The 24,238-nt window shown below is 37.0% G+C and overlaps 2 protein-coding genes across 2 annotated transcripts in view; one reads left to right on the top strand and one right to left on the bottom strand.

Annotated features, from left to right (window-relative positions):
• sprt (PDZ domain-containing protein sprite) overlaps positions 1–24,238 on the top strand; it is a 92,187-nt gene that overhangs the window by 7,827 nt on the left and 60,122 nt on the right. The gene's annotated exons all lie outside the window — the stretch shown is intronic.
• The window catches only part of mTerf3 (mitochondrial transcription termination factor 3), a 91,168-nt gene continuing 69,596 nt past the window's right edge, over positions 2,667–24,238 (bottom strand). The window contains exon 9 of the mRNA XM_074127890.1: positions 2,667–2,716. The gene's annotated coding sequence lies outside the window, so the exon portion shown is untranslated. The remainder of the gene's footprint in view (positions 2,717–24,238) is intronic.

Here is a 24,238-nt window from a genome sequence, read left to right as displayed (position 1 = left end):
GTTCTCTCACTTCTGGAAAGAGAGGAAGTATTGCAAATTGTAGAACTGCATTCTTCCTATATTCACCGGAAATAATTTTTTGAGATCTTCCGAACTCTTCCGATAAACAGGCACCTAGCAAGTATACGTACGAGGTGTGGCAATTAAATAACGAGACTATTGCTATAAAACATATTATTTTAAATTTAAACGTATCTAGTTATTATCACCTTCAATATACACCACTCCCCTATCCCTACAACGCTCCATGTGGATTTACCATTTGTTCCGATACAGTGCTGTAAGTATTTTTCTGTCAGCTCCTGCATGACGCGTATCGCTTTTTCTTTCCCACAGCTTCAACGGACTGAAATCGTGTTCCTTTTAATGCAGATTTAACTTTAGGGAACAGACAAAAGTCATATGGGGCTAGGACAGGGCGAATAAGGCGGATGGCCCTGATAAACTGGAATATTGTACTTGGCTAGAAACGTCTTCTTGGACAGACAATGCAGTGTGAGCCGGCGCGTTGTCTTGAATGGAAAACCCCGTGACTTGTTCTTCCAAAAAATCGGGTCGTTTTTTTTCCTTACTCTTTCACCGGAGTTGAGCAAGCAAGTAGTAATATTGATTAATTATAATCGATATTTTCACGTCCGTTTTGGACGTGGAAGGGCGACCCGGGCGGTCATCATTTCCGACGTCTTCTCCGGCCATCTTTGGAAACGCTTGAACCACTTAAAAAACTTGCGCACGTGATACAACATTCATCGCCATTAACTTCTTTTAATAAAAGATCAAGTTTCAGTAGCGGTTTTACCCAGTTTTGTTGTGAAGTTTCACGACAATTCGTTGCTCTACTACATGAGCTAACTAACTACTAATACAAACACGTCAGGTTCCGGTCAGACACGGATTTCACTACAAACACGTGAGACGCTGCACAATCGAAAGAGTAGGGCTTTACGCTGCTGCGCAGCTGTCGGTCGTTAGGGATTTGGCGCATGCATAGTTCTTCTGTAGCAGCATCAGTCTCGTTATTTAATAGCCACGCCTCGTATTACGAAACGGAAGTGAAGGTCGAAATCTCTACACCAAACTGCTCTACCTCTGAAGATGTATAAATGTCCAAAAGGAAACTGGTCAGGGATGCAATAGAAATGCGGAAATCTGTTTTTTTTTATCTCCCATGTTACTCCAACTCAAAGACCCTTAGCACTCTGAAATTCTTTTCATCTAAAGAACTGATTTTAAGAAGAACCACTTGGATGTCGTCAAGCTTTTCTTTTTATTATTTTTTACTCAACTTTTGCAAATAAAAAAAAAAAAAGCCTACAGCTGTAAAAACTTTGTTTGTTTTGAACCGGTTTTTAATTTTTAATTTAGTTAATTATTTAATCAAACATGAAATTAATTACTAATAAAATGAATAATTCAAAACGTGTGACGTTGATGTGCAAGCCTGTACAGGAATACAAAATGACAATAAACGCAAACCGGTATTTCTGACACCTTTTTAAAATTCTATGTCAGTATTAATAAAAGCAAGAAGTTTTATGTATTTATTTATTTATTTTTTTTATCCTGTATTAATTGCTATTGTGATTTTATTATTGTTTAATTTAATTATTATCATTATTATTTAATTAAAGACTTCCAGAATTTTATTGCTTATTCTTCATATTGAATCGTATAATATTTCTGCCGTGAATACAAATTTTTGATTCTTCCGGGTATATTAACAAAGAGGTTTTTGCGAATAGTTATGTTCATGTTGTGAACCTAATTGAGAAATTCTATGGAAATTATGGGATAGGACTCTAATGCGACTAATTGTACCGACCCTTTCTAGTTCTAGTCGAAAAAAAAAACCTGTCCTTTACTCCAGGTCGCTTTTGTTTCTGTGTTCTCGTCTTGAGCACAAAGTGCCAAAGGTTTGTCGCCCATATGGGCACTGGACTGTTGCTCGTAACTGGTTTTGTGAGACTGATTCTTTCTTCTATCCTGAACAAGAGTTTTGAGTTCAATTTTTAACCAGTTTTATGTCGCCTGTACTACTCAAACCAAAGCTTGGTTTAGGTTCTGGAAATTAGTGAAGGTAACCAGGTTAACACACGAGCTATATTAGCCTAGACGATATGGACTTGTTTGGAATATATGTTTTGGGCCCAAATCTAGCTGTAGAAGTGCTGAAGATAGAGGGGGAATCCCATTGAACAGGATTAGAGGGATCCCCCAAAGCTTCTGAATGTCCAACCAATAACCAGGAGATCCCATGGATTAGTGGGGACAGGATTAGAGGGATCCTCAAGCTTCTGAATACCCAACCAATAACTAGGAGATCCCATGGATTACGGGGAAACAGGATTAGAGGGATCCCCAAGCTTCTGAATGCCCAACAAATAACCAGGAAATAAGTATCAGGAATCTAAGACTAGAAACCTAATTCTAAACTACCTTTTCGTGATAATTACGCTAAACAGGAAATGAAAGGAGAAATTCGGGCAGGAAATGAGACCAATTTTCCAAGAATCAGTAACCATAATCGTACCACATTCACAGTGTCTTTAGTTGACAACTTAAATCCCCGCTCCACATATCTCATTTCAAACATCTTACTCACTGGTTCTGCGCAATTAAGACTAAAATTCTCAGATTATCTCAAGAAATAAAAAAAAAACATTTACCTGTTACAAAGTAGTGTACTGTCCTCGCAAGTTGTTTCTCGCAGAAGATCCTGCAAACACAAAAAATTAGCTGTCAAAGTTACTTAGTCATTTCATGTTCAGTTATATCAGAGTAACTATTGAATCCGGGGGACCTGTTTTGCAGAGTAATGTTAAAGAAAGAAAAAGGTAATTCTCCACTCAGTATCTGTTACTTTCTGTCACGTTCAAATACCTGTTGATTGGACAGGGAAATACTGTTCTGGGAGAAAAAAAGTAATAATAATTTAAAAAAAAAAAAAAAGTCGATGCAGTTTTAATGATCTCCTGGTCCTATATATGGGAAGAGATGATGGACAGTCAGACGGACAGACTGACAGAGAGTGGAGTAGGGTGCCGGAGACCTATTTAGAAGAAACCAGGTGACCTAGGCCATCACCTAACTCGCACGCTACCCAGTATCCAAAAGTAACGGCGCTTGCACGTTATAAAATAGACATTCTTAAAGAAGTCTTTCTTAATTTTGACCATTATTTTGGTATTAATTTTTTTTTTTTTTTTAAATTTTCTATCGGGTCTCTATTAAAACAAGTCTCTCTCCCTCTAATACGGTTCCCTTCCCCTCCAGGATGTTTCGAACCTTCAGGTGTTCACTAAAAGTGGGATTTAATGTAATTTAATATGAATTATAGTAAATTCTGGCAGGAGATGATAGCTACTCTACTCGATTATGGAGTTTTTTCGAACTAAGGGTGCGTTCACAACGGAACTGTGAGTATAGATGATAGCAGAGATGATAACTGATAGAGTAAAATATAATCGCTGATTAGTGTGCACAACGGAGCTGTGATACATGCAACATGTCCGAGTAGTGAAGAAGCAACAAAATGGTATATTTTAAAGAAAAAACGCTTTAGAAAATATCATGTACATCCCATAAAAAAAACGAAGTACTTTGGGCGAATTTCACCATTTATATAAGGAACTTAGAAATTATCCGGATCGTTTTTTTTTAATATGTGAGGAGGGGTCCACCCACATTCGACTATATTTTAGAAAAAATAAGGTCAAAATTAAGAAAACGTTAGAAAAATTGCCATGGAAATCCTATAAACATAGAAGAAAAACTGCTGATTACTCTTAGGTAAGTAATGGTTTTATTGAGAAAAAACAAATACACATAAAAGTAAATGTAAGCACGATTTAAAAAACAAAATATTGTTTAAAAGTAAATAATAAAATAATAACAAAAAATAATGAGTAAAGACAGCACTAAATAATTTTTCGACGTCCATTTTGAAGCTCCGATACTGGAGTTCAGCTAGCAGAAAAATGAAATATTTAATTCTATCATGTATGCTCTTTATAGTGATGCATCAGCATCACTCCTATCATCTATGCTCACGGCTCCGTTGTGAACGTACCCTAAGGTGGCAGTCATCTCAACGTGAAACGGACAAGATGTGAACATAACGCTTCAAAGACTATTTGACCGTAAATCCAAACTTGACTTGTATCACAAACTACAAGACACTGTTAAGACCGATATAGACATACGAGGCATAATTGTGGGGTGGCTCAACCAAACCTTCTAACTCCAGACACTGCAATCAAATAATCTTACCGGAAATCCTGAATGCACTAAACTGCATATCTAACCTCACCATTCACACAGACCTTCACATCCCTTTTTGTGACTGACCTAATAAAGTCTCGCTACCGCAAATTCCACAGCCTACTACAGCTCACCATCCTAATCCTCTTCTACAACAACACTCCTCTCCTCAACTTTCAAGACAATCCTCCTCGCCCCTTGAAGCGGAAGTAGCCTAGAGATCTATTGCTGTGATTAAATCACATGACATTATCGACAAATTTACTTGATACAAAGATTTGTTGTAGATGTAAATGAAAACAGATGGCAGTGTCATGAAGAGGTAGCCGGAACTTAGTATTCAGAACTAGTTTTCTAGCCTGGTCTTAGATTAATTCTTAGATTTTTTTTTTTTTAGATAAATTTTCTTTAAAAAACTACAATTTCAAAATCAGGGACTCCTCAAAACCTGTACACGCGTTGACAACACTTGGTTGTAGAAAATAATTTCCTCGTCATAATAGAAGATTTACACCAGAGAATTTTACCGTTTTGTTAACCGTTTTTTTACAGCCTATTGGAGGGACCATATGCGCGCGACACGCTTGTGTTTGTTACTCCCAAGTCTTAACTTGGTAGTAGTTGAAGCTGGTAAAGACTGCTAGAGGTCATCTTTTATAAACTTTTAACCCCCAACCTACTGGGCCATATATCTATTCTTTAACTTTATAAACGCTCGTCTCCACTAAAAGTCTTAAGCCTCAACAACTAACTGTAAACTGGTGGTGCAAGGACTGTGTCCCGGATAGTGTAACAACCTTGAGTGGTAAGTAAAGTTGGTCACAAAGTCTCTGAAACCTGTTGCTCTATTTTTATTTAAATTAATAAATAAATAACTGGTGAATACCCAAAAAGCTGCAATTTATTTTCTAACCTCCACAAAATTTCTTTTAACTTGTAGCTACTCCAGGGGTCGCCAAAATCTTTTTTTGATCATGGACCCCCCCCTATATAATTTTTCGGAATCTCCAACAGACCCCCATAAAAGTAATTTTCAGTTAGTTAAAAATAAAACTATCTATTAGGTAGGGCTCGTATGGCTAAGGATGTTAATTCTCGGGGAGGAAAAACCAAGACCTGAGAGCTTTACCCAGGAGCCACTCTCCAGAATTAAGAGTCTGATTAAAAGGGACAGGTCTGGAGGGTGAGCTCTAAAGTCGGGGAGCCACAATAGATCCATAGGGGTCGCGGTGGCGCAGACCTTGAGGCCGCCCTAATTTAATCTAATCTATTAGGTATACTGTGTTTGTACATTTATTTTATGATATTAAACATTTATTAAAGTAATTTTACATTGTGTAATAAATAGTTTTATGAAAAATATCTTAATGTTGAAATTTAAATACCTTAATATTTATTAAATAATAAGTAAGTAAGGGCTCAGATCGACCCCTACTTTTGTTAAATAAGACCCCTGGGTGTCTGTACATCGTAGACCATTTTGGCGACCTCTGAGCTATACAGAAAATAGCTGTACTAATATAGTGGGATTTAGACGATTCCTTCGTGTATATAACAATAAAGGGGTCATTATTGCACGGCCTTCTTTATTAATTTGTCGAAAATTATCCTGTTTGGATTGCAGAGTTCAAATTTTGGATATAAATGAAGCAACCGGAAATAATTTTAACCAAAACAGCTGCAACGATTTTTTTGTTTGTACAATATACTTCTACGTGACAGAAAAAATTAAAAAAATCGACTACAATTTGATCACTTTGTCTAATTGCTCCGTCAAAAGTCACTCGTCTTAACTCTCTGGACCAGAAACAGACCATTTCCTATTCACGTGCAGGACAAAGTGAATGTGAAAACGATTTTTAAAAAACACTTCCGTGATTTCATAGTGTACTACGAGAGTATTGTAATCGTCTACCTCTAAAGTGCCTTTCTCGTGAAGTGTACGATTAAAAAAAAATGCATTAATTTAATAATTAAAATGTAACAAAACTCTGAAAAATGATTTTTAATTTCTCTTACTTAATGTTCAACGGAAATTTTCATTTTTATTTCCGGTTTACGAAACAATGGCTACAGTTCCTCTTACTTTGATATTTTAAATAAATCAATTCAATATTTTGATTGATTTTTATCGCTTCTCGTTGATTGCGGTTTCCATAGAATGGTTTTTAAAATTAAACAATGAAAACGGAAGTTATACTAGAAAACTGTACATACTTTTTCATACTTTTTGGCGTGCAATTTTTGCTTTACAGCAAATTTGCCTCCTAAATTGTCCATAAAGACTTCTCGGGATAACAACTCATCTGCTCACTTATTTTTTTTTTCCACTTTATCTATATATCTTGATTGACTGATTGGTACGCTGTGTGTCTAGCAACCCGATCTATTTGGGCAGCACCCTTTGTTTTGCAAATATTTGCATTAAAATGTTTCTCTCTCTCTCAAACTTTTTATTTTTATTTTTTTGACGTGAATACGTCTTTAAATTTGAATCATATGGTGGCAATCCAAAAAACCTAATGATAACAAAATCGGGGGATACAGTTTGACATTATAGTTTCGAATCTATCGTCTATATCCAAAATTAAATTAGACCACTAGATAGCTAAAGGATCAAAGAATTCATTACGATAAGCGAGGACTGTGACGCATCGCGCAGTTTGAGATCATTTGCTGCTTATCGAGATTTGCAATTTGTATAACTTTTGACTCAGAGAAGCTACAATGTTCGTTTAAGTTTTAATCGTCAGCTGTCGTCACAATCTATCGATTGCATATAAAACATTAGTGTAAAATAGTTACAGTGAATATAATAAGGTGTTAGAATAAAAAAAATCAAAAATATATAATGTCGGCCTATACGCGTCGAAAAGCCAAAACGAAATACAGAGATCGTATACGGTTGTATCGAATGGTAATAATAATAAAACACCATATGACCGAGTCAAGCTGTGTCGGGAACGTAAAAGAATGAATGCGTCCGAGCGGATCAACGACGGTGTCAGTACATCTGCAGCTGGGGCGGTTAAAATTATGGAAGTAGATGATGAAATCGCTTCTACATCGACAACGGACTGTATAGGCATAGATTATGTCCGATCGTCGATTTGTTTCCTTGATTTCATAGTAAATACATAAATAAAAATATTTTATATAAAAAATATAACCCGTTACGTAAACGTATTCATGTACAACACACGGCCGTGTCAATGACACAGCCACACGTTACTTTTTTTACTTTATTTATTTGCACAACTGCAGTATAATTCTGCAACAAGTGAAGCTGATACCACATGATACATAGAATAAATCACCCATTGGTGAAACTCCCAAAGTGGTACAGTTCACTATTGTCTACTGGCACTTACTTCATTTAGAAGATCGCGGTGGCCACCAGCGCTTCAACCGCCTGGGAGGATTTCCTGGCAGAGTAGTAAGTTGGGGATACTAGTGGATTGGGATGTGAGGTAATTGATGTGTGGAATTTAATATAACGGGATCTTGCAGCTTCTGAAACATAAGGAACAAGGAAATCTCCTGGCTTTCCAGTGGATTCCGGCACGTTGTGGATTACCAGGGAACGAGAATGGCCGATAACCTTGCGAAACGGGGAAGGCAATGTGATCAGCTCGACCACTCAGTGTGTTACGCATCGGTTAGAAGAGTTATAGGTTGCCACATAAAAGGGGAAAGTACACGTGGAATACAGGAGCATGGCCGCTGGAAAACAGTGGGCAACACTGCTAGAATACAGGATACCTACCGGCCTCCCAAGAAAAGAGCTCTTCCTTGCTCTTACAGGGCACGACTATCCACAAGCACACCTCCACAAAATAGGTATTAGGGACTCGCCGATTTGCCCATTGTGCAGCAACGGCGTAATGATTTTTAAGCATTTGGACGAGTGCCCGACATTACAGGGCATGACTACTCTATATGAAAGATTTTGGGCTGCCGGACAAAAAATGGCTTAACGCCTTTGTCGCGGGATAGGGGGGGAAAAAAACTACTGTACACTGGCTCATACTCATTAGAGGATCGCGTAGCTACCTGCGCTTAAACCGTCTTGGAGGGATTTCCTGGTAATGTAGTAAGTTGGGGATACTAGTGGATTAGGATGTGAGGTAATTGATGTGTGGAATTCAATGTAACGGGATCTTGCAGCTTCTTGGAACATAGGGGAACAAGGAAATCTCGGTGCAAGGTAGACTTAGAGACATAGTAAGGAGCATTAGCGGATTCGACGGAGTTTTTTTTTTTTGACTGGAAGGATTTTGGATTTTTATAGATACTGGAAGCTCTGGTTGAGCCCCAAAGTTCCATTCCCCCCGTAAGTCCAGGCAGGTTTCCAGTATCATTGTGTAGATAAGTCGTTTATTCTTGTAGTGAGAGTTTAGATCGCTTAGGTTGAGAAGTCTAGAGAGAAGTTTGAATCGTCTTTCAGTTCTTTTCCGTTTGAGTCTAGTATGTGGATTCCCCAGGTTAGGCGTTTCTCCATGAAAAGTCCCTAGGTTCTTAACCCAATCCGTTTGTGGGAAGAAGAGTGAGGTTTAGGTAAACGGGTAGAAGGATGGTACGCCTTAGGAAGAAATCAAACTTAACTTGTGCTTTACAAATTATTTTGTATCATCAGATGTCCAGATTTACTTTTACAAAAATACTCTTTTAACCGGTAGGTGGTGGGCCTTCTATCCCGTATTTCTCTCTTAGACGCAAGAGAAAACATTATCTTATATTAAGCCAAAGATAAAGACGCAAAACATAACTTCCTGTATCTGAAAATCTAGAGGTCGAAATATAATGAAATTTTGCTCAAATATAGACCAATTATCAGATCGATATTCATGTAAAATATCATCGGAAGATAAATAGATAAACAGGGAAATGAACATTACCAGATCTTGGAGTGCTAGAGATCGAAACGTCTATAGCGGTAGTGGAAATCAAATTTTCTTTTAACCGTTCTGTATTTCCGGTGGAATTTTCTGTTTAAAAAATTTGATTTGTAGTTAAGTCAAAATTATTGTGATTTCAATCTTGGATAAAAATTATAACTTATCTGTAATTGTCAAGACACGAGTATATTTATTAGTATTGTGGGAATAAAACGAATTTATTTTTATTTAATTTTTTTGTGAATACATTTCATTAATTAAATAATCAGAAAAGAAAATAAATAATAAAATAAATGTGATTAATGTCTCTACTAAGATTTAATTTATAGCCGTCATTAAATATTTGGTTTTATATATACTTATATTTTTTTAATGACATCAAAATGTTTAAGGAATGAATAATGTAATATAAAAGTTTTGTTTGAAGGCCTTCAATTTTGACGTAACTATTTGTCTTACGTCTTAAATCTGTTTTGGGAATGGTTATAAAGACGAATTCCACTGCTACCAAAATGTGTTGTTGAGTTTTTTGTTTTGAAAGTGATAGGAAGTACGTATATCATGGTCTAAACGGAAGTGAAACGGAATGTAGCTGTTTTTAACTGCTGTGATCAATTGAAATTGAAAAAAAAGGTCAATTAGAAGCTGCAGATAGATCAGACGGAGTCGTGCGAGTGAGCACGCCAGGTTTTGGGGTCTTGTACCATCGAGTACAAGTCCTGAGGGATGCTTCCCTCTCTTTGAACTCATATTTACTTTACAGTTGTCAAGGTAAAGTGGGGGGGGGGGAATAATTTTTTTTTAAGGCGCGTCAACATCTGAGGCCATTAGCCCGCCTGGAGCTTTTTTCAGTGCACTATTTGGCGCGTCTGGACAAACACTGTCCCATCAAGGCGCCACTATAGCCGAGCGGTTAGAGGCTAGACCTGTAAAGCTAATATGTATTGTGGTACTGGGGCTTTATCCTCGGTCTTAGGCCTTGGATTTTATTTAATGGTTAATAGGAGAAATTCACAGTAAAGTACGTTTGCTAGTCCGCCTCCGTCCACGACACCTAATTGGTAGTTGGACGTTAAGCCCCGCCTGAAAAAATTGGCGATTACTTTACTTCACTTTTTTGTCCCATCACCGGAGACAGTCACCTGTAAGATGCTATCAGAAAGAGAAAAAAAAAACTAAGAACCGGAAACCCGGGATCTACGCGAGGGAATCCAATAAGCTAATCCTTTCCCCCCTCACAATTTACGAAATGTGCCCCCATCTCCAAATTTTTACCCCGCCAAAAATGTTTAATCACCTTAACAATGTCAAAAGGGGAAAAACGTGGATGCGTTTTCATAGAACAGTAATTTATCTTTAGTAATTACCCTGAGCATCCCGTTAGCAGAACAATGGGTAAGAAGTATCCGACGATATTTTTTTTGTAGAAGAGTCTACGCAGACCATGGGCAAAGAGAGAGAGTGAGTGAGCGAGAGAGAAAGAGAAATTCCACGTCTTAGAAGTCTTATTGCGCGTCAAAAAGTAAATAATAAATTATACAAAAAAAAAGAAAAAAGTCAGATTACATAGAAGAAGTAGCCATCAAGTAACATTGGCCAGGAAGCGAACTGGCTGGCCGGTGTCGCCCATTTCTAAAGGGGAAACGTGAGATAACGCTTCTTCTTCTTGTGGCCACCGGCTGACGAGAACATTGAACCTTCGGCGTTTCGCACACTTGCAAAGCTAGATAGCGTTGTCGCTTGCTAAGTTTTGAAGTTCGTGGGTTATTATTGTTGGCAGTGCCCAGTAGTTTGCTAATCATTGTTTAAATAATTTGGTGGCTGCTAGAATTAATTGTAAATTACAACTATAAGTGCCACTTCACTTACTGTACGATGCGTGTATAATTTTAATTCCAGTAGTTAAGTAAACCCAGAAGAACGAAACGTCAAGTAATACCTATTTTATTAAATTTGAAGAAAGCCTAACCTCACCTTTTCCTCCCAGAACTGCTTTAAAAGGCATTTTTCTGGGAATATTTCAAATATAAGTTTAAAAAAAAAAATATCGACAATAACTTGCGTGCTTACAGAAAATCGATGAAGCCGTTTGACGATATTAAATCCTTCCGATACAGTAAAGGTGCCATTTCCGGATTTGGTGATTTTGTCCCAAATGTTTTAAACACAGAGATCACTTTTCTTTTTTCTTTTTTTTAAATGAAAATTCGAAACTAAAAACTAGCATTTCCCTTACGTAATGATAGAAAGTATAAAGATCGACAAAGCAATTTGAACAGCTTCCTGTAATCGGTTCTTTCTATTATTTTACTAGATGATTGGTGGATTTCCTCTACTGGAACCAATGCGCACATCCTCTAATCGCTATTCTCTTTCTTAACAAAATAACCTTAACCAAATCTAAGCAAATTTCGTAAATCAAATCGACCTTTAACATGCCAATATTATTTCAACACTAGATTCGTAATACATGCGAAATTTCCCTTTTTATGTATTTTATTTTGGGGGGGAATTTTTTACGCTTATGTTGTAAGATTGGTACACATTCTTTTTTTTTTTTGAGAAGCGAGCCATTCAAGTACGTAAATTCCTACACCATTTACACATATACCTTTAATGGTTAACATGAGAAATTTAGTTTGCTAGTCGCCACGGTAGCCGAGCGGTTAGAGGCTAGACCCGCAAAGCTAAGATGTATTGCGGTACTAGGCTATATTCCCCGGTCTATACCTTTAATGGTTAATATGAGAAATTAGCAGTAAAGTATGTTTGCTATTCGCCTCCGTCCACGACACCTCATTGTGGTAGTTGTACGTTAAGCCCCGCCTGAAAAAAATAGGCGATTACTTTACTTACTTTACTTTTTTCCTACAGCAAAACCTTTTCTTTTAGTTTCAAAAATACTCCTTGATCTCAGAAAATTGCAACAAAAACGCGAAATTCTACAACTACATTTTATTTGCATAACTTCCATAGGTTTTTATAAATAATACATTTCTGTTCTCATTAATAAAGTTACAACCATCTGATAATTATGGAAATATTAATGCAAATATGTATGTCTTGTTTCTTTTCCTCAAGATTAACTGCCTAAACCTATCATTTAGAACGTTATTCTCCATCATTAACAAACCGTTAACATTAATGCATTTACAGATGAAGTCCTGAGGTCAGGTGATAATGACCTTGGCACTAAAACTAAATATGTATTTATAGAATCGATAAATTTTATCTATAATTAATCATTTGTTTTTGATTGTTTATTGAAAAAAAAGAAAGAAAAGAAATTATAATCGAAATCGACTACATTCAATTTTATCGAGTGGACAGCAATTTAGCTGGTTGTGCTATTATTTATCTAATACTACTCATCTTCTTTTTTTTTTATGGCGTCCTGATGCTGGCATTACTTTATTTTCAAATACTCGTAATTAAGGCCGAGTTATTTTGCTGATTGATGTATAAATATTTTAGTTAGAGACACGTCAACAACTAAAGATACTGGCACCCGGAGCTTATTTTTTTTTGCAGCGCATTGCCTGTCTCCTGACGGTGTTTTCTCGTAAGATAAATCACCGGGACAGTGAACTGTGAAGAAGCATCCTAGCAAGAGAAAAATCTAAGTGTCAGGAGCTGGATTTGAACCAGAGATCTTCGCGAGGAGATCAAGTGTGCTAAACCAATTAGTTAATCTTTTTCGCGATGGATTTATTATTTATTTATTTTATTTTATTTTATTAAACCGACAACGTCGGGATAGTAACGCGTTGTGCGTTGTCTCTCGCGTGTTCTTGTCTGGATATATCGATGTATCGACTACGACTCAAAAAAAAAAGGAAAAATAGCAGCGCCCACCATGATGATAATCGATTTAGATGCCACCATGATATTCTTTAGTAAGTTCATTCAAAACCGGAAGTGCGCTATTTTACTAAAATATTTGTATACAGGAAGTCCTCGGGTTTCGACGGTCTCGAGTTACGACGTTTCGGGGTTACGATTCCTATTTACAGTACAGTACTGTACAGTATGTACTATGAAAAGCCCGCGAACTACTGTACGTGTTTTGGTGTGCAGTACTGAACAGTAGTATGAAATTTTTATTACAGTACACTACTGTTTTTTTATTACTGTTTCATTTCAATATTAAACTTACTGTACAGTATTTTATATGTGTTTTTTTGATAATTATGAAGGGTACTGTGTTAGTTTAGGCAGGGCCGGATTAAGATGAAAAGAGGCCCTAGGGCCTAGGCTGTTCCACTTAAGAAGGCCCTTTCACCTCCCATTTTTAAGTTTGTAAATTACATGGGAGATAATAAAATACATCACTACTGTGATGTATATATCAATATGTTAAATGTTACTATATAATATGTTATGTTTTTAGAATAGTGTAATTTTAATTTTGCTAACAATTTGAATGTAGGCCTCTCTTGATCTTGAGGCCCTAGGCTGAAGCCTAGTTAGCCTATAGGAAAATCCGGCGCGGAGGATAGGCTAAATGCTTACAGTACTGTACTGTTATTATTGAAATACAGTACTGTACTATATATGGTACAGTTTACGTATGTTCCGACTTACGTCGAAAAAACGGTTTACAACGCCGCGTAGGAACGGATCAACGTCGTAAGTCGAGAACTACCTATATAATAATTTTTCGCATTCACAATTGGTTAATTGCAATCTACTTTACATCGAGGCAGTTGGACAAGGCAGGAAATTTACTTTTAAAGAAAGGAGTAACTGAGCCAAAGAGGACACATTCTTTGATTTGGCTTCTTTTAAGAAGTAGAGGATCACGGACCTGCCTGAAAGGAGAAGATCTTCTAGTTTAAGGTTCTCTAGCGAGTTGCTTGCCCCCTCCCCAATTTTGGGCACCAACAGGATAAAACCTCTATTTTACAAGGAACTCTCAATCTTCACCTTCAGGAAAAATTACAAAACAATGTTCCTTGCAAAAGCTCTTAAGTTCATTAAGGAAACAACGTGAAACCCCCCCCAAAAAAAAATCTCCCACACTATATGCGATGTAAAGTATAGATAATATAGAAATAAAAGTACTGTTGCTGGAACGAAGTAAATTAGACAAGAGAACTATTGTCTGCTCGGCGAAGGAGGGCGGAGCTAGCTAGAGAATAAAGACCGGAAGTGAGCTGGTGGAGGGTGGGTGGGTGGAGGAGGAGAGAGAACGTTTTTCAAAATGGGACAGGAAACTACTTCACGGTCGGCTCGTTCGTGGGGCTCTCCTCCACCGCGGAGGGCAGCTGAACTTTTACAACTGCCATTTAGAGTTTTTAATTATTATTTTATATTTGGTTTATATTTTACGTTATTGATGCTTTTTCTTACTTTCACTGAGTAAGAGGGGGCAGATTTTCCGTGCAGTTTTTTTTATTTTGAGTTTTCACCGGAAAGGATCCGTTTTGAGGTGCCCTGAATCCGAAAAAGTGGTTTCCACAGTTTTCCCTAAGTGTGTACGTATGTTTTGTCTAGTGTAACTTAAGAACGAAAAAAACGCAGGAAGCTGAAATTTGATTGACAATAAAAATTTTGGTTAAATTCGAGAAACCGGAATGATAATTCAGCTTATCTAAGATTTTCTTGCAAACGGCTCCTACACAATTTTATTTAAATTTTTAGAATAATTATTACAATCACATAAATCTACACTTTATCTAAATCACTAAATCTACTGGAAACATTTTCCCCCAAAAATACGAATTATGGTACTTCTGAGAGAAGGGGACGTATAGATTCCTTTTAAGAATTAAATATAACTTAAATTTTCAGTGTTAGGAGAAAAAAATTTGGTGAGTTGGAACGATGTGAATAGCAATAAGAGAGGAAGTCGTGTGAGGCCACATTTTTAAAGTTTGAAGTGCTGCTGTTAACAGTTATTAACAGTGTTAGGCTGGAGTAAGGGGCTCTGGAGTATACAAGGAATTTTCGGTTTTTTAAGTCTAAGTACCCACTAAGGAATTAGGGAATAAAATAGCCGGGCGGCCCCACGGCATCGCAACCAAAAGAGGCCTTCTCCTTATTCGATCTAGTAGATCTTTATTACCCCTAATAAAGAGGTAGAGGACTTTCCCTACTAGTTCTTTTTGCGCTGCTATCTCCTTTAGTCTCAAAAAGCCAAAAGTTTGATAGCGCAACCGCTCAATGAGAGGCCAATTCAATTCCTCCTCTTCCTGGCACAATCTGCACAACAGTTCCAAGCTAATAAGCCTCCACCTTGTACAGAACTGCTTCCTGAACCTACCCAAGCCCCTGTGAATAGGCCTATAGTAAGAGTAATCTAGATCTCTACCCAAGCACCGAGTCACTTTGGCTCTTTGTTTACAGAGCCGAAGGCAAGCAATAGTCTTTCTGTGTTTGACACCCAGGACGCTTCACCCAAGTTTTTTTTTCATGTTCTCTCACCAGATTCAGTCTCTGAACTGCACCCTTGGTGATTCCCATTGCTAAAGACCTTCCTAAACAACAGACAGGCCAGTCTCTCCACCCTGGCAGAGCCTTGATGGCCCCCGCCTGTTGTTCAGTCTTTCTCCATCACACTACCTCACTGTAGGTGATAATAGCAATGACTGTTCCTGCACAGAGCCAGTGGGTCATTTTCGGGCGTAAACCCCTACGTGGAAGTGGCCCCACAAGTTTGCATATAATGAAAAGTTGATATTTAAACCCTCATTTTCTCTAGGACCCTTCCCACCACCCGAGGAAAACATGCTTTTACAAATTTTCTCAAAACTTACTCCTATGACAATAAGTGAACAGAAATTATTCGTTTCCCAATAAAGCCTTCCGTACGGAAGCATTTAAATTTCCAAATTTAATAAACCCATTTTGCACAGCCTTCTGAACTAAAACAAAGAACAATCATCTGTTAGTACAATAATTTAAGGACATAAAAACTGGATGAATTAGTACCCATTTAAAAATGAATTTAAATGAACCTATTGTTTAGTTATTTTTAAATCTGCCAGTGCCATTTAAATTACGTTTAAACTATTTAAAAAAAAAAAGAAATATGGAGAGGGAGAGAACATAAAAGATAGATTAGATAGAATGTTGTTGTGGGAATCAAAACTTTAATGTCCATTTGTTATGCCAACTAATGATGAGGTAATCAAGTCCGCACAGTTTCCGGTTACTACGATGCAGGAAATGCTTATTTTTAAAAAAATCATTATATTCTCCATTTGCATGTTATAGTGTAACCATATGGAACATATGTTTCTCTTATTACACAGTATTTTATGGCTGTTATATTAAAAAGAGATATTACCGACTGAGAAAGGAAATAATGACGCCATTAGATCGAGAAAACGTAAAAAAAAAAAACCTCACGTGTATTAGGGATGGTCAATGATTGGGATATATGAAGCGGAAGATCGCTTAGTCATGTCTCCTGTGAAACTATATTCCAGAAAAAGGACTACAACATTATTGGTAGTACATGGGATGAGCGATTTGGGAATTGGACTTTAAAAAAAGGGATTTTTATCGGCTCGGAGAATTGTACCTATGCTGTGCGCACTTCTTGTATCTACGGGCTGGAAATAGGCGATGGAATGCTCCCCCTAGAGAGATAGGATCTGGATATTTCAGGACTTAAGGAGATTTATAACATAGTTTAGCCAAATTAAGGGATTCGTACATTAGTAATCTGTTTAGATTCGTACATTAGATCCATCTACAGGTGGATCCTTGAATGCATGACCACCGAAGTTCCGTCTAATGGACGGCTTCATAGTTTTTTTTTTTTCTATCCTTGCGGAATGGGCTCTTTAGATTTTTTAATAATCGAAAATGATGATTAGGGGTCCAGTAAACAATCAATCGATAAATAATAAATCGATTTTGTGCCTGTCTTGTTCATTTCTGAGACACTTGTAGATAGTAGATTGTATTAGAAGGACGGTTCTACCAAAAAAAGGGTAAGGAACGCAAGCAATCCAAAATGCCCATTGTTCTCCGCCCACCCCTCATCTCATGAGAGATACCGGGGGCTTTAACTCAACAAATCCGGCTAAAGTTTGCCAGATACCAATACAATAAACTAATATGAATATATAGTTTTCGTGACCGCAAATTGTTAAACTTAGGATGGAAGATTTGCGAGGAATCGGTCAAATAAAACTACTCGTCTTTTTGCCAACGTTTCGACAAATATATTGTCCTCTTCAGGGCCTGGATATTACAAATACAGAACAATTTACAGAGTCAGTTACATAGAAAAAACAGTAAAAAAATCAGTAATACAAAAAGTATTAAAAATCTTCCATCCTAAGTTTAACAATAAATTAATAAAGTAGTGCTAGGACACTAGGGAGCATGGCGACTCAATCGCCCAGTGCACTGAATAAACCTAGAAAGTTCGTTAAGATTACCAGACGCTACAATCTCCGGTAGGGAGACATTTGACCCTCCGAAGAAGAGAAGTCTAGTTTTAGAATAAACGGGGCACACCTCTACACACAGTGCCGCACAGTCTCATTGGGGACTCAGCACAGCCAGCACAAATTGGCGACTGGATAAGGCCGCTTCTGAGACACTTAATTGTGGACCATTTACTGGCCAGTTTAAAGAAGACCACCTCTCAATATAAGTCTCATACCAATCTTCTAAGGAGTGAGGAAACTAAATTTTTTGGATCATTGGACGAAACAGTTTAACGTGAAAGAGCTTAGGCGAACAGGAAATCGTACTACTATTATCGTACTTACAGAAGGTACCCCCTCTTAATCGGGACTTCCGGAGAAAAAATGTTTTCCAGTAAAAGTTGTAGATTTATATGTTTTGGAATCACCATACAAAGTTTAAACTCAAATCGAAGGGGGGGGGCCTTTAGCCGGGAAATCACGAAATGAGGAAAATTCTATTCGATAAAGTGTTCTTCTACTTCCGGTCCGCTTATATTCCTCTAATTTGGAGGTTCAATCTAATCATTTAAATGTGCCATCTTCTGATATCATTTCCTACTGAATGTCAAGAAAGTTACCTTATGATATCTTTTTTTGAATTCCAAAGGTTACTATCCCATTGAGGTTAATCTTTATAAGCGAACAAGTTTTTAAAGATGTAGATAACATTTAGGATAGAGAGAGAGAGAGAAAGAGAAACCTTACGAACTGTAATTATCTGAAAATGGATACCAGTAAACAATAAAAAGAGAAATCACACTAAATAACCTGACCTCATTAAACCTACCCACAAATAAATCAGCTGTTTTGTAGTAAACAAACGAAAATTAGCTCACATAAATCATATGGCAGCTATTTATTTATTTAAATATACATATATATAATTTTTGAACATTAAATTGATTCTATTCTCCGTAAGTATTCCCAAGTTCATGCAGGTAAATTTAGACGAATGCAAAATGTGTAGGCGACGTTCTTAAACCAATTAAGTGGGTATTTTTTAAAGGATTGGGGAGGAGCCGCACGTCCTACAAAACATGTCTCAAGAGTATATAAATTTAATTGTTTGATTTCCGGTCTAATTTTTCATTTATGGATTATAAATTTTTTTATTTACTTTATTTTATTTTCTGGCGGTGTTTGTAGTACAAAAGAAAGGAATATATTTCAAATTTGGGTGAAGGTAAAACTGAACATAAATAGAATAATACGAGTATTAGATTAAATTTTCACATTTATTTCCGGCGGAAATCACTCACGCGATATTCTCTTACTACTTATTCTCAAACTTTAAAATTCACAAATTATTTGTTGTATTTAATTTTGCCTTAAACTGTGCAGTTTCTAACCTGTACATTACGCTGAAATGACACGTTTTTACAGAGGAACCTACAGACCCAAACTCTCCTTCTGAGTGTTGCCCTCAAATGAATTTCCGCAGAAAAATGTTGCAGGAAAAGTTATCAAGTCTATGTGCGAACAGGGTTCAAAGAAAAGCCTGGAAATCGTAATCGGGGAAAAAATTGATTCTTTAAGTGGCACTTCCGTGGTCGGAAGTGCCCTAATTTAAATTGTACAGGAAATATATTTATCGATCTACGTATGAACAATACGCGGACCAACTTAAAAGGAAATCGCAATAGCCTATTTTGAGGAAACCTCAAAAAAAAAAAAAAAATGGCTTCAGTAGAGATGGTATGTACGTCCATTTAGCCTATTTTAACCAATGTGGTATCCCTCTGATTGGGTAATGATTTTATTTTACTTTGAATTTAACGTACCTCGAAATGCGTTATTTCCGGTGGGAACCAAAAAATCGAAAAATCTAGACGATTACCAAAAAAAAAAAAAACAATCGTTCTTTATCCGATTTCCTATCCGTTGCTATTTCACAATCGATAGTTTCGATTTCTTCTTGTTTGTATATGAACAAACTCCTAGATCCGATGCTAGAGATAATATTTGACATTTCTATTTTAACCTTTTGTAAAATAACCTTGACTTTAATTCAGCAGCTGATTTCCCCCCACCCCTCACTCTTTTCTAAATAAATTCAAAATTAAAAAAACTTATTTACAAGAAATACTCACACGACTTTCTCTTAATGTAGCGAGAGGTCTTTATCTGGGGTAGACGGTATAGAAATAGTTTCAAGAAATTCGCACTTCTTTCATATGGAGTAATGTGCAGTTTTCGCAAACTATGAATAAAATAATAAGATATACAAAAGGTGGTTGACTAGAAAATGCCACTTTACCGCGAATAGAATTTTCCAAATTTTAAGATTTTTCTCGCAGCTTCCAAAATTTGTACAAATTAACTTTCACTTAAAACGTTCCCCCCCCATTCCAAAAATCGATTGAGTGTACTTCTGAGGGAGGCGATGTCTAGATTAGTAAAGTGTTGGAGAAATTTAAATGTAATTTTAAGAGTTCAGAGTTTTGAGAAAAAAAACTTTGTAAGTTGTAATTTTGAGAATAGATGTAAGAGAAAGTTCTGAGAGTGGTCCCCCCCTCAGAGAGAGAGGGAGAGAGAGAGAGATAGAGATCTTACCTGGACCAAAACACTAAGGTTAAAGAGAATATAGCCCGGCTGTTAATGCATTAATTCTAGGTCTATTAAACTCTAACGGTTACCAAGATGGGCAGGACACAGCTAGGAACTTAGTCCTGTATTAAGGCTACAGTAATTTTGAAGGGAGGATCGGATAGCAGGTTCCTATTCCATATTCATGAATACTCCTTCCTTCCTAGCCAAGTAATTGTAGTTCTCTCCTGCAGGTACAGTAAACCTATTACTAAGACGTCCTGCTACAGAAACTAGAAGTGAAACCAAGATAATCTCTCTGATAGTCGAAAGCCGTAGAAATCATTTCAAGCTTTTTTTTTTTGGAGTGAATTTAGTCGATTCTATTGGAGAATTCCGTGAAAACGTCTATCTGTGACCCAATCTAGATTGTTTGCCATGTTTTCAGGCGGGCTTTACAACCAAATTAGGTGTCGTGGACGGAGGCGACTAGCAAACATACTTTACAGCGAATTTCTGATATTAACCATTAAAGGTATAGACTGGGGAATATAGCCTAGTACCGTAATACATCTTAGCTTTGCGGGTCTAGCCTCTAACCGCTCCGGCGATCGTGGCGACTAACAACCATACTTTACTGCAAATTTCTCATATTAACCATTAAAGGTGTAGACCGGGGAATATAGCCTAGTACCGCAATACATCTTAGCTTTGCGGGTCTAGCCCCTCTAACCGCTCGGCTATCGTGGCGACTAGCAAACATACTTTACTGCCAATTTCTCATATTAACAATTAAAGGTATATTAACCGGGGAATATAGCCTAGTACCGCAATACATCTTAGCTATGCGGGTCTAGCCTCTAACCGCTCGGCTATCGTGGCGACTAGCAAACATACTTTACTGTAAATTTCTCATATTAACCATTAAAGGTATAGACCAGGGAATATAGCCTAGTACCGCAATACATCTTAGCTTTGCGGGTCTAGCCTCTAACCGCTCGGCTATCGTGGCGACTAGCAAACATACTTTACTGCCAATTTCTCATATTAACAATTAAAGGTATATTAACCGGGGAATATAGCCTAGTACCGCAATACATCTTAGCTATGCGGGTCTAGCCTCTAACCGCTCGGCTATCGTGGCGACTAGCAAACATACTTTACTGTAAATTTCTCATATTAACCATTAAAGGTATAGACCAGGGAATATAGCCTAGTACCGCAATACATCTTAGCTTTGCGGGTCTAGCCTCTAACCGCTCGGCTATCGTGGCGACTAGCAAACATACTTTACTGCCAATTTCTCATATTAACAATTAAAGGTATATTAACCGGGGAATATAGCCTAGTACCGCAATACATCTTAGCTATGCGGGTCTAGCCTCTAACCGCTCGGCTATCGTGGCGACTAGCAAACATACTTTACTGTAAATTTCTCATATTAACCATTAAAGGTATAGACCAGGGAATATAGCCTAGTACCGCAATACATCTTAGCTTTGCGGGTCTAGCCTCTAACCGCTCGGCTATCGTGGCGACTAGCAAACATACTTTAATGTAAATTTCTCATATTAACCATTAAAGGTATAGACCAGGGAATATAGCCTAGTACCTCAATACATCTTAGCTATGCGGGTCTAGCCTCTAACCGCGCGGCTACCGTGGACTTAAGTCCTACTTTTTTTAACCAGATAAAAAATCACTTTAAAAACGAATTGTAAAATCAAGTAAGTGTCCATTTTAGATTTTAAAAAGTACGACGTTGACGTAAGTACAAATTAAGCGTTGGAGCTTTAATTTAGCTTTATTTAAAACAAGTTAAACATGTCTACTTCATAATAGATGGTAATTTTATTTTATTATTTTTAATTTTACTTCTCCTCGATTCTATAAACAAACAATAAGAAATTCAACAGAAAGGCAATTAAGTTTGTAACAGGCAGAGGAATGGACAGAACTTGGGTGGAACCCCTCGGCAAATTATTATGTTGGGCGACGGTCAGTTATTAACTCTAGGCAATTTTCTAGCCACTTCATTCCAATCTAAAACTATGGTCTAGTCCTATAGAGCTTAACTGAGTTACCAATTTACCGTTGGGACCAAAATACTAGCCAGGGATCCTCTATCATCATCACCTCCTTTTTCTGTCTCTCTCTTCCGGATGGGTGGCTTCATCTCCCGTTTCCCAGAAAAAAAAATCTATTAGTTTTAAATAATTTTCCAAAATAATGGCTGGCTTTTACTCCTCTCACTTCCAGCATGTCTGTATGGAGGGGATAAACAAACTCGCTGAAGGAGATCCCAGAGGCAGTAATAAACTATTAAAAATTAATAGATCAATAATAAAATAATGAATAAACAATTACAGAAACTAGTGAAATGATTTCCCATTCATTTGACCGCCATAACATTATTATAGAATGTTCGAGAAATGCTCGCCAATGACGTCATATGGCCTTGTAAAGGTTACGGTTGAATCATAACGAGGTTCGACACCGTAAAATTACTTTCGGTTTAATAAGAAGTGAAGAAACGAGAGCGTAGTCTCTATTGTAGCATGGAATTAGTCTTTTTTTATATTACCATTTCTTACCATTACCTAACTATTTGTATAGTTTTATAAAAATTTATAAAAAAACTTTAAATATTTTTAAATAAACCATATTTTTTTAGTTTCGAAAATTCTTTTCAGAATATTTTTATTAGAACGGAATTTTTAATAGAATAAAATACTCCCAGTTAGAATGAAAATATTTTCCCACGAACTCCTTGATAGTTTCATTTTAAGGTATAGACCGGGGGAATATAGACTAGTACCGCAATACATCTTAGCTTTGCGGGTCTAGCCTCTAACCGCTCGGCTACCGTGGCGACTAGCAAACATACTTTACTGTAAATTTCTCATATTAACCATTGAAGGTATAGACCGGGGAATATAGCCTAGTACCACAATACATCTTAGCATTGCGGGTCTAGCATCTAACCGCTCCGGCTACCGTGGCGACTAGCAAACATACTTTACTGCAAATTTCTCATATTAACCATTAAAGGTATAGACCGGGGAATATAGCCTAGTACCACAATACATCTTAGCATTGCGGGTCTAGCATCTAACCGCTCCGGCTACCGTGGCGACTAGCAAACATACTTTACTGCAAATTTCTCATATTAACCATTAAAGGTATAGACCAAGGAATATAGCCTAGTACCGCAATACATCTTAGCTTTGCGGATCTAGCCTCTAACCGCTCCGGCTACCGTGGCGACTAGCAAACATACTTTACTGCAAATTTCTCATATTAACCATTAAAGGTATAGACCAAGGAATATAGCCTAGTACCACAATACATCTTAGCTTTGCGGGTCTAGCCTCTAACCGCTCCGGCTACCGTGGCGACTAGCAAACATACTTTACTGCAAATTTCTCATATTAACCATTAAAGGTATAGACCGGGGGAATATAGACTAGTACCGCAATACATCTTAGCTTTGCGGGTCTAGCCTCTAACCGCCCGGCTATCGTGGCGACTAGCAAACATACTTTACTGCAAGTTTCTCATATTAACCATTAAAGGTATAGACCGGGGAATATAGCCTAGTACCGCAATACATCTTAGCAAGAGTAATTCGAGAGTAAGAGTAATTCGATAACTTGAAAAAGCGCTTACCGAATAAAAAACCAAAACGAGAACAACTAAAAATTGTAACTAGTTTTGAACTCCGGAATAATGTATAAAGATCTTGAAAAAACAAAAAATAACGTTCTCTAATTGCATTACTTTTTTGACACAACTTTCTCAGAAGCTGATATGATGCAGCAGGTTAGTTACGTATGAGGGAATATGATGATTTACATAGAGGTTATGCTTTGTCCTGGTTACAACGGCGGCAGTTGCCATTACCTTCCTGATTATATGATGATTATATATTTGATATAATATTTTTGTTTTTCTGGCTGTTTTGTAATAAATTAAAACGCATAATCATAAGTGCGTATTCTCGATGTCAATTATCTGGTCTCCATTTTGTAAAATCATAACTGTAATTGAAATTTGTTTAGTAATAAAATAATTTCAGTACTTTAAAGCGTTAATTAAAAAGAAAAAAAAATTAACATATCGGGT

The sequence above is a fragment of the Rhodnius prolixus genome, unplaced genomic scaffold (genome assembly GCF_049639745.1).
Source record: "Rhodnius prolixus isolate KJV_2025 unplaced genomic scaffold, Rpr scaffold_9, whole genome shotgun sequence".
NCBI lineage: Eukaryota > Metazoa > Arthropoda > Insecta > Hemiptera > Reduviidae > Rhodnius > Rhodnius prolixus.
Note: the sequence above shows the minus strand (reverse complement) of the source record. Positions and strands in the feature narration are given on the sequence as shown.